This window comes from Phymastichus coffea, unplaced genomic scaffold, assembly GCF_024137745.1.
Source record: "Phymastichus coffea isolate CEN01 unplaced genomic scaffold, Cenicafe_Pcof_1.1 PCOF00161, whole genome shotgun sequence".
NCBI lineage: Eukaryota > Metazoa > Arthropoda > Insecta > Hymenoptera > Eulophidae > Phymastichus > Phymastichus coffea.
This window is the reverse complement of record NW_026706972.1, coordinates 129,624-140,396: the sequence shown is the minus strand read 5'-3', so window position 1 is coordinate 140,396 and position 10,773 is coordinate 129,624. Positions and strand designations below refer to the sequence as shown.

The following is a 10,773-nucleotide window of genomic DNA, read 5'->3' as shown; positions in this document are numbered from 1 at the left end:
GATAAGAATCTGGATGCTGATAGTTTTGTGAATATTGAATGCAATCAACAATGTATACACCCATTAATTAACCAATTCACGAATTTATAACAAGGAACAATCATATAAAATGCATACATTTATTTATAATGAAATCTAGTAGAAAATTAGATACATCATTGCCAGTCTGCAGAGAAATAGGTTATCTCAGCTTAATATTGTCGACATCTTGGGTCTGAAATATTGATGTTGATTTATGAACTCTGAAATGAGCAATGCTAATTAAATTTGGCAGTGTGAAACATTTTTTTCAATTGACAAATGAAGATATCTGTCCAAGCCAAACTACAATAATAGCAGCAAAGTAGAACTGCACGATTATATATGTAATCAACCAATACAGATTACAGACCATGGAGACTACATACGTATGTAGTCTCCATGTTACAGACTCTAATTAAGCGAGTTAAGGCTATTCCTATGTACTCGTTCACATGAAAATGAAAGCTTTCCACGAAGATGTCACTGTCGTCGTTGATTCACGAGTTCTAAATCCAAATCGCATTTTCAATGATTAAGCATCGATAACACCAAACAATGTTACGTCAAAGGGCTTATTTTAGTGAATTGTGCCACCGCAACTTGTCAGGAAAAATCCATTCGATGCCATCAATGTTTAATAGTCGAAAATAGTGGTTTTGAAATTCACGAGTCGCCAATTAATCACGCTACGATGGAAAAAAGATAGCCAAATATATGATATATTATTGTATTATTAATGTTAATATAGTACATCTATATTATCATTGCTCCTATCCTGTGCAATTGCAGACACACCTAGATATTAAACAATTTTCTTTTTAATTTGGTTATTTCGGTACACGTCCGACGTCCATTGTACGACGTCCGATGTATTTTTATGTAGAAAGCCTCTAAAGATCGCAATTATTAATTGACAACAACAGAATCTATATTTTCGTAGAACGAGACTTTAATAACTAGATTATATTTATTAGAAAATTACCAGTATTGGTATTGTAAATATGCAAATATTTTAGTGTGCTTAATTCTGGTATATAGCTAACTAAAAATATGTATAAAAATGGAGAAAATTTGTCACACTTTTTCTACAATGATTTACTCAAACGAAACGTAATGGGCACTTAAAAAAATTTTAATTAATAAATTTTATTACGTAAATATTATGATTGATCAATTCTGTAGCATTGTTGGCTAATTAGGAAGCGAAGTATGATCGACTTATCAAAGAAATTATAATCCAGACGAAAAATTGGAACACGAATTTTGTCCGATAAGAATCAATAGTCACCATGCTGGTTTCTATAGAAATGAGCAATAACTCACACTGATAAACACTCCAGGTAAACAATAAGTATAACAATCAGTTTATGCCCATTCGTGCAGTATAATGAATCGAATTTAAAATTTTAGTTGGTGTTAAATTACAATCGACATGATGCGTTGCTAATGAAGAAGATAAGATAATGAGATTTTATTAATATTAAACGGAAAGGTCATGAGAATAATATAGAAAGAACGTCAGTATAAAGGCATATAATAGTTCATTATAAAATAAAATAGTTGAAAAAAATTATGTTATGAAGCATAAACAAACACTTTTGATCATTCATAAGAACAACGAAATAAGCCCTGCTTCGACAATTAGCTACTTTAATCAACATTTTTATTTTACGTAAACCGGATAATGGATAATAGATAGCTGGTTTATTCGAAATTACGAAATATAAAAATGAAAAGAAATTTATTCAATATCCAATTTGTTAAGTTGATAAATAATGAATAATGAATTGCACGTTTATTTGCCTTTCCGTACATAGCTTTGCAATATTTCATATTGCACATTATTAAAAGATGTTCGGCTGATGAAGAAGCTTTAACCGATTCTTTCCTGAGAAGTGTCTTCGTTAATGGCGCGAACTAAGTTGTCGTCGTCCAACATCGTTAGGTGGTTTCCTGTCACGTAATCAACCTCAACCGAACCTTTTGTAATCTAATAAAACATAATTTCAATTTGAATTTATGTTAATTCCATCTGCATATATGTGAGCACTTAAAAAGCACAATTCCTCACCTTCGAAAGGCCATAATCTTCCGAATCCAGATTAAGCGTGGTGATGGTCGGTTTGAGCAAAGTAATGGGAGCTTTGATTGGCTTGAATAGCGATGCATCGTAATTGACTGCCATTGCTAGTCTCTTGTGGACAGCAGTGCAGATATTTTTGTGACTTCCAAGAGGGAAGCCAAATTTTACGAGAGGGCATATCTCATCGAAAGCCTGCACTTTGTCCTGCCAATCTTTACAATTTCTCAATCTCTCTGCAAACTACACAACGAAACGGTCGATAAACAATTCGATGAAGACGGCATTTCCGGATATAAAATCTATCGAATTCACCTTTCGATCGTCGCCCGGAGCCAACACCTTAAGCATCATCATAAGAGTTCTGGTTTGTAAGTCATCGTCGGTCCCGAGTCGCGCGAAGATTGCCTTGATTTGTTGGGGTGCGCCGTCAATCAGAATCAATTTGCCAGTCAATCCTTCGGCCTCCAATTTTCTGACTAATTCAATGGCAATCAACGATCCGAACGAATAGCCGACTATCTTGAAGGTGCGATGATGTCGGCATTTGTCGAGCACGTGCTAAAAAGTGATTTATCTTCCTCATGTTAATTGCCCGCAATGAAAATAAGGTTGTGAGTTTCGACAATTACCCGAAAGTATTTTTCGGCGATGTCAGATGCAGAATCGTCCGTGTAGTCATCTATTCCCAGCTGCAAACACGTAGCGGGTGCTTCAAGCTTTGCAGCTAATTGATCGAAGAACACGGCTTGACCTTCTATTCCCGGAATCAAAAATATCTCGTTCCTTTTCGTATTCTCTTTGGTCTTTAGTTTCAAGTATATTTGATAGTTTGTCATTTTTAGATTGTCGATTAAATTCTTGAGCAGCCTCATGTCCATCGGAACATTGACGCTTTCGTCAGTTCCCCTCGCTCCGCGATCTTCGTTCTGCTTGTCTGACATTTCTTGGAGTTTGGTGAAGTTAAGACGTCGAACGTCTTGTGCAGTAAGGAATACTCCGAATTCGCGATCCAGCGTCTGTTTGACCTCGACCGACATCATCGAATCCATGCCAAGTTCAGAGAGCGGCACGTTAGGACTCACACCTTTCAAATCTTTCAGGCCTGTGATCACAAATATCAAATCGAAATACATGCGTTACGTATTTACCGAGGAAAAACATGCGAATTACCCATGATATTCTGCACGGTTTGCACGATACTGAGATAGCCAGCTTTTCCAGCCTTCTTCTTGGCAGCGACGATCATACTAGAGACAACAGGTTGCTTCTGTCGTAACAAGTTGTCGAGCTCTTGCAGGCACGAGGATATCGGCTGCGGCACTGTACCACCGATCACTTGCTCTTCGTTATCTCGTTGCATGTCGGCCACTAAACCGACGTCTCCGATAGCACCCCATTGTATCGCCAAACCTGGCAATCCATCGGCAACTCTTCTCTCGCATATTCGCTCCATAACCTGTGAAGAATATTTCGTTTATTCTGGCCTTGAACGGACGTCGGTGAGCCTGGACTTACCGAATTAGACATTCCGTAATTCGACTGCCCGGCATTGCCTCTTCCACAAGACACTGATGAAAATACCACAAAGTGTCTCAACCGCGGACACAACTGACGAGTCAGCGAGTCGAGATTTTTCGTAGCCCGAGCTTTCGGCTTGAACGATTCCTCGAATGACCGCGGACTTTGATTTTCCAGCAACGCGTCCAGCAGCACCACCGCTAAGTTGAAGACAGCGTCGATCGGAGCAAGTTCGGCTGCGGTATCGAGGATGAATCGACAGTCGTCGCGGGACGACGCGTCTTTGCCAGGGACCACCACGACGTTCACTCCGTAACTCTTCCACAACTGTAATCTCATCTCTTGATAGCCATTCTTGACGCCGCTACGTGACACGAGCACGAGGTTTCTCGCTCCTCTCAGTACCAACCAGTCGGCTGCAATTTGATCGAGTGGTGATTATTGCAAAGTAGCGGGAAACAGACAGAAAGAAAGATACCTAATTCGAGGCCGAAACCACCAAGGCCACCCAGTACGACGTAGCTTCGATCTTTGAGACAGTAATATCGAGGCAACGCCAAAGCTGGCTTGTCGTCGTCTGACAATTTCAGGAGCACCTTGCCCATGTGCTTGCCTGCTGCCATATATCGAAAGGCGTCCTCGACTCTCTCTTCAGGGAACACAGTTCTGAAAAACAAAGGAGAAAAATAGAAGAAATACTCGGTAGCGATTATCCGCGAAACTTGTATTCTGACAAATACAACTCACCTCACGAGAGGTGTAATTTTGCCACTTTTCAGATATTCATCCATCAGTCTCTTCAATTCCAATTGAGTTTCCACGGGTTCTTTCATCAGTTCGTCCAACATGACGCCATGGAAACTGATCTGCTTCAAGAAGCAGCTCATTCCCAGCGGATTGTTGGCCAACAAGTCGTATTTGCCGATTTCCAGAAATGTCCGTTCTCGGCTAGACAATCGACGGAAGCACGAAGCTTGTCCTCCGACAGACTATTCAAATACCACGTCGACGCCGCGGCCGTCTGTTAATCTTTGGATCATGCCGACGAACTTGGTATCGCGACTGCTGCCGATGTGATCATCTTGGATCTCGGGGAAGCGATCTCGTATAAACCTACGTTTTCTCGGTGTGCTGACGGTTGTGAAAACCTCGCAACCTTGAGCTAAAGCCAGATTTATAGCAGCTTGCCCGACGCCACCCGTACCCGAGTGAATCAATATTTTGTGGCCCTTCTTCAGTTTGCCTGATTCGACCGAACGAAAAGGAAACGTTACCAACGTATAATTGGATGAATGACGCGAGATGCATCGATTTGCTCACCTTTCACGTAGAACGCGTAAATGCAAGTACCATAGACGCACGATACTGTTGCCGCGTCCTCGAGACTCCAAGTATCGGGAATTTGCCAAGTCAGTGGACCCGGAATGCAAAGGTTGGACATGACTGGACAATCAGCTATACCCATAACTCTTCTACCAGAATTATCAATGCCACTGAACTCGACTCCAAGAAAAGTAATTTTGGGTCTGTCTTGACCGCGCAGTCAAGATAACTTTGGCGGTAGCCATCATCACGTCCCTATGTGACGTTCGAGCTAAGTCAGTAAATAGTTCAAAACGGCAAGCAACATCAATACTCACTTGAAGTTGATGGGAGCGTAGACGATTCGAACGTGATCGCTCTCGGTATTGATTGGACCTTCTACCCAAGTCAGCGAACTCAGATCACCGCGTACAAGTTGGGTGAGGTATCTGTGTTGAACTAATCTTGGTTTCGAAGGTGATAAAGGTAAATGCCGATAGGTGCCCCCAGACTTCATTTTCACGAAGAACGTTGATCGCCAAGTCCTTCCGTAGTTGTTTGGCGTAAATCGAGCTTGCCAGGGAGAACGATGGTGCTTTTGGATCTTGAATAAGAACCGCTCGAAGAGCTTCACCGCCTGGCTCTCGTCGCAAACAGTTGACGAGGCCCAGTAGACCTGAGCGCGATCGACGTTAAATTACGTCTGAAATTCGTGAATAACGAAAGACCAAATTTCACCCACCGTTCTCGAAGTCTCCCTGGCCAACCAACAATACTCGAGCCGTTCCCTTGTCGGACTGCAGACGTGACGCGCGCTGTCGACCCAACCGAACTGTTCATTGTCTACTCAATGACGACGGTCTCATCCCGCGGCTTTTCTCGCTTCCCTCAGCACGACAAAGGTCTCTTTGCCACACCTCTTCGCTAAGACAATACGAGATTTCTCACGCGTGCTGCATCGCCTAGGTTCTCGATGTCGCCATTTTCCCGAGTCAGTAGAAAGCCGTCGGCTTTCAATTCGCCAAGGAGTAAGTTCAATTGTCGTTTCGCTCGTCTGTTAGCAATCGACGTCCAGCGACGAGGAGGCATCGTTGGCTTTATTAGCTTTGCCGATCACGCTTACATTCGCGTCTGAATCCAAATCGCTCCTCGTGGTGAGTATGGTCGTGTCAGCTTGAATCAGCGGCAGATCCTCGAAGCATTCGGAGAACCAAGTCGACAGCAGGCTGTCGCCGGATAGCTCGTCAGCCTCGTCGATAAGCTCGAGCGTCTTCGCTTTCGTTGCCACCCACTTGATTTTCCATCGCCAGGTGAATCGAAAGCCTTGCGATCTCGCCAAGACTGAGCTCGGCTCCATCCGTGCTCGCGACAAATTTGTACTCTTCGATAGTGGGCTCCGCAGCGAGTTTCCTGCGCAGTATAGGGCTTACCTGCAGCCCTGAGATTTCCACGCCGCCGCTAGCAATGATATCGCGGAGCTTATCGTATAACACTGGGAGTCCTACGCGAGAGAAAAGAAATAGCCATGTGTTACTCCGAGGCTTAGCGCGATAAGGATGCCTTGTAACGCACCTTCGTCAGTTTGATTTAGTTTGATTTGGTGAGATGAGCCTGACTGTCGATCACCAGTTTCTTTATAGCCGTGGGCACAAACAGTTCTCGCGTGTCGATGCCAATGGCTTTTCATATGCAGCATGTTGTCGACGAAGGCCACCCAATCGTTCTGCCAAGCGATGTGACCACGCGAGCCGCAGATGCTGGCGCGCGTGATGCCGCGAAAGTTGCCCGCGTACTGATAACCACGAAGCTTCAACTCTTTGTACACGTCCGTGGCTAGTCATCGACTCCTTCCTTGGGCAATCGATCGGCAACGACCGCTGGACCGGATTTCTCTTCCGACGGGTGCGAAATCACGCGCACCAGGCCAGTCGCCACAGCTGCGTCGGCCTCGACGACCTCGAACCTGCCTGTGCCTGCGCACGAGAATCGACGTTCAGCGGAGCACCGACCACGATCGATGATCACGCGACAGTTACGCAAACCTTTCTGGACCATCAGAGTCAATTCTACTTCGCCGTCCTTCGGGAGCGTGGTGGCACGAAGAAACTTGACGTCTTCGAACACGACCGACAACTCGGTGTGCATTCGGCCTCGCATCGAGGCGAGAGTTTTCCCAGATGAAGGTGAGGTAGCTGCTGGCTGGCAAAAGATTTCGGCCATCGATCACGTGGCCGGCTAAAAACTCGTACTCGCTGTCCGAGACCCGCGATCTTGACGAAGCGCTCGCTGGATTGGTCTTTTCCTGGCTGTTGTAGAGTGACGTACCAGTCGTCCGTGTGCTGCCACTTGATCATAGGCGAGATCATTGGCGTCGAGCGGCTCCACGGGGAACTCCACGGCCGGATACAAATTGGCTGAAAGTCGGAAAGAACGTGAGTCTCCAAGTCGAAGCAGTCCTCCCCATCCGTTCGCCGCTTGGCCGTGACACATTGTTCCCTTACACAGTTGAGGGTGGAGCCCAGCGTTGAACATCTTGCCGATGGCCTGGAGGAGCATCCCGACGCCGTCCCTGTGAGCGCGGCGGGTCAGGGGGACGTTGGTGACACTGGGGTCGAGGGACCTCCGCAGGATAGCCTGGAGCAGACCGTGAGGCGCGATCTCAATGGCGATCGCGTGCTTGGGTATCAGCGCCGCGGCCTCCTCGAACAGCACCGGGCTGAGCAGGTTGTTGGTGTGGTACTCGGCCGAGGAGTAGCGCGCCGCCTCCGTGTGCCGCTTGTCTCCAGGGAACCGAGCTGCTCAGCCACTTGTCCGCTTCGCAGCTTCGGCTCGGGAATGACCCCTCTTCAGGTAGGCCAGCAGCTTAGGTCCGGCCGGGGCGATGTAGCGACTGTGGTACGGGATGTTGGCACAGGGCACCTCCTTGGCGAAAACGCCCCGCGCCTGCGACACGCGCCCGCACCGATTACAGCACCGCAGGCTCGCGAGGCCCGTGAGCCCCGTGGAGCGTGCTTCTCACCTTCAGCTCGGCGACGAAGCGCTGCAATCGACTCGGCGGGCCCGCTGATGGTCGCGCCTCTCGGCCGAGTTGTGGCAGGCCACGTCGATGTCGCCCGGGCACAGCTCCCGCAGACGGGCGTAGCCGAGACCGACGGGCGGCCATCGAACCGCGCAACCCAGCTCGGCCTCGACCGAGGCCAGGCCTCGCGAGTAGGCCGCCCAGGATCATCTGCTCGGCGGTGAAGCAGCCGTCGGCGTAGGCGCAGCCTAGCTCGCCGACCGAGTGGCCGAGCAGCAGGTCCGGCTCGACGCCCAGTGAGCGCAGCAGGTCCACCAGGCCGATCTGCGCGAAAGAGAGGGCGTGAGAGGGCGCGAGAGGGCGCGGAGAGGGCGCGAGAGAGCGGGCGGTGGCCAACCTGCACGGCGGCGATGCCGACGAAGCAGCTGAGGATGTCGTCGAGGGCGCCGCGGTCCTCGGCAGCGATCACGCGGAAGACGTCGAGGCCGAGGGGGCGCAGCACCTTGTCGCACCTGCCGACCGCCTCGGCGAAGACCGGCACGCGGCAGCAGCGCCGCCCCTGCGAGCAGTCGCGACGGTTGGTGGTCGTTGCAAGCGAGCGCGACAGAGCGGCCTACCCATGCCGGGCCACTGCGAGCCCATGCCGGAGAAGACGAAGCAGACGGGCGGCCGGGCGCCCGCGAAGGCCCGCCACCTCCCTGGACGGCGCCGCGACCAGCCCGCGCGCCGGCAAGCAGCGTGTAGCCCGCGGTAGAGGTGGTCGCTGATCTCGCTCGAGTGGACGGCGTGCAGCAGGGCCACCAGCTCGGCGTCCACCGGCCGGGGCCTCCAGCTGCAAAGGGGCTCGGCTGGTCAGGGCCCGCGTGGCCTCCCCCCTCCGCCCCTCACCTCGGCGAGCAGCGCGGCCACGGCCTCCTCCGTCCGGCCGGAGGCGACCACCAGCCGCGGCAGCTGGTCCCCGCGGCGCGCCCCCGTCCAGCTTGGGCCGGGCCGCTCGCCCGCAGCAGCACGTGCGCGTTGGCGCCGCCGAAGCCGAAGGAGTTGACGGCCGCGTAGTCGCCCGGCCAGGGCGTGCACCTCCGTGACGACCCGCAGCCGGCCCCTGCAGGATGGCCGTGAGCTCGCGCTTGCAGCGCCGATAGTTGACGTTGGGCGGGATGCGGCCGCTCTCCATGGCCCAGCAGCACCTTGGCCACGGACACGAGGCCGCTGGCGGGCTCGCAGTGGCCCAGGTTCGACTTGACGGAGCCGACGAGCAGCGGCTCGGAGCGCGCGGCGCACAGCGCCTCGTCGAGCGCGGCCACCTCCTCGGCGTCGCCCACTTGGTGCCGGTGCCGTGCGCCTCCACGTAGGCCAGCCGCGCCGCCGGCACGCCGCACTCCAGGTAGAACTCGCGCAGCAGGCCGGCTCTGCGCGGCGCTCGACGGGAACGTCACGCCTCCTCCTTGAAGCCGTCGCAGTTGACCTTGGCGTGCACCAGCGTGGCGTAGCAGCGCCTCGCTCGGCTGGCCGCTGCAGGAACAGCGCGCAGACCGCCTCGCTGCGCGCGTACCCGTCGGCCGCCTCGTCGAAGGTCTTGCAGCGGCCGTCGGTCGAGAGGACACCTGTCTCAGCAGGGGGCACGCGTGAGCGCTGGCGGCGGGCCGCGGGCAGCGCGGGCAGCGCGGGCAGCGCGCGCGCGGGCGCGCGGGCTCCTACCTAGCTCGAAGAACTGCTTGGAGACGAAGGGCAGCAGGCAGAGGTGGCCGCTGCCCCACCAGCGCGGCGTCGCACAGGCCCTCGCGCATCGCGCGGTAGGCCTGCTCCAGGGCGTGCAGCGACGAGCTGCAGGCGCTGTCGACCGTGTAGCTGGGGCCGATGGTGCCCAGGTAGTAGGAGACGCGGTTGGCCAGCATCGCTCGCGCGCAGCCCGTGATGCCGAAGCCGTTCGCCCGCGAACGCTCGTACAGCCAGGTCTTCTCCGACTCGCACAAGCTGGCGCCCACGAACACGCCGGTGCGGCTGCCCCGCAGCCGGCGCGGGTTCACGCCCGCGTCCAGCACCGCCTCGAACGCGTGCTCCAGCAGCATGCGGCACGTCGGGTCCATCGCGTGCGCCTGCTTGTAGTGCACGCCGAAGAACGAGGCGTCGAACTTGCTCGCGTTATTCACCTTGCCGGTCCGCTGCGGCACGTGCGGGTCGTCTGCGAAGCGGTGCCCTTCGCTGTAGCCGACTACGCTTCGCGCGAGCGTGCCCGCTTCCAGACTTTACCCAATATCCAGCGGCGCCCGTCGCCGCTCACCAGGTCCACCTTCCTCTCGAGGTTGTCCCGCAACTCGCGCAGGTTATCCGAGTCAGGGAAGCGTCCGGCCATGCCGCTGATCACGATCTCGTCGCCCGGCTCGACCGCTGCTAGCTTGCGAGGCTGGAGCTCCCGGGCGGCACTGTCATCGGCCGACGTCATGCTGTCCAAACTACCCTTGCTCGGTGATCAAGCGCGATCTACTGACTGGTCGATCGACGACGATCGACTGATGCCGAAGAACCGATTGACCGCCACTTTTATATCTTTAATTATTGTTTTTAGCCCCCGTTTTTTCTCGTGCCTCGTCTCTAACAACGATGCTTGTCGCGATCCTACATGAGACCATCAATTACTTCATTTAGTTCTTGCACTCTGTATATTTGTTTCTGTCTTGAAAACAACGTTTATCTGGTATGGCATTTCAGTGACTTTTTGTAGAATGAAATTTCACATTTTTTTATGGTTGATGCGTAAATTGTAGCGCAAGTTATGCAAGTTTATGAGCGGCTATGACGAAAATTTGCAGATGATTATTATATAAAAATC

The 10,773-nt window shown here is 51.7% G+C and overlaps 1 pseudogene; it reads right to left on the bottom strand.

The window, feature by feature from the left end:
- Positions 1 to 1,639: 1,639 nt before the first annotated feature.
- Positions 1,640 to 10,386, bottom strand: LOC131672876 (fatty acid synthase-like; annotated as a pseudogene).
- Positions 10,387 to 10,773: the final 387 nt, after the last annotated feature.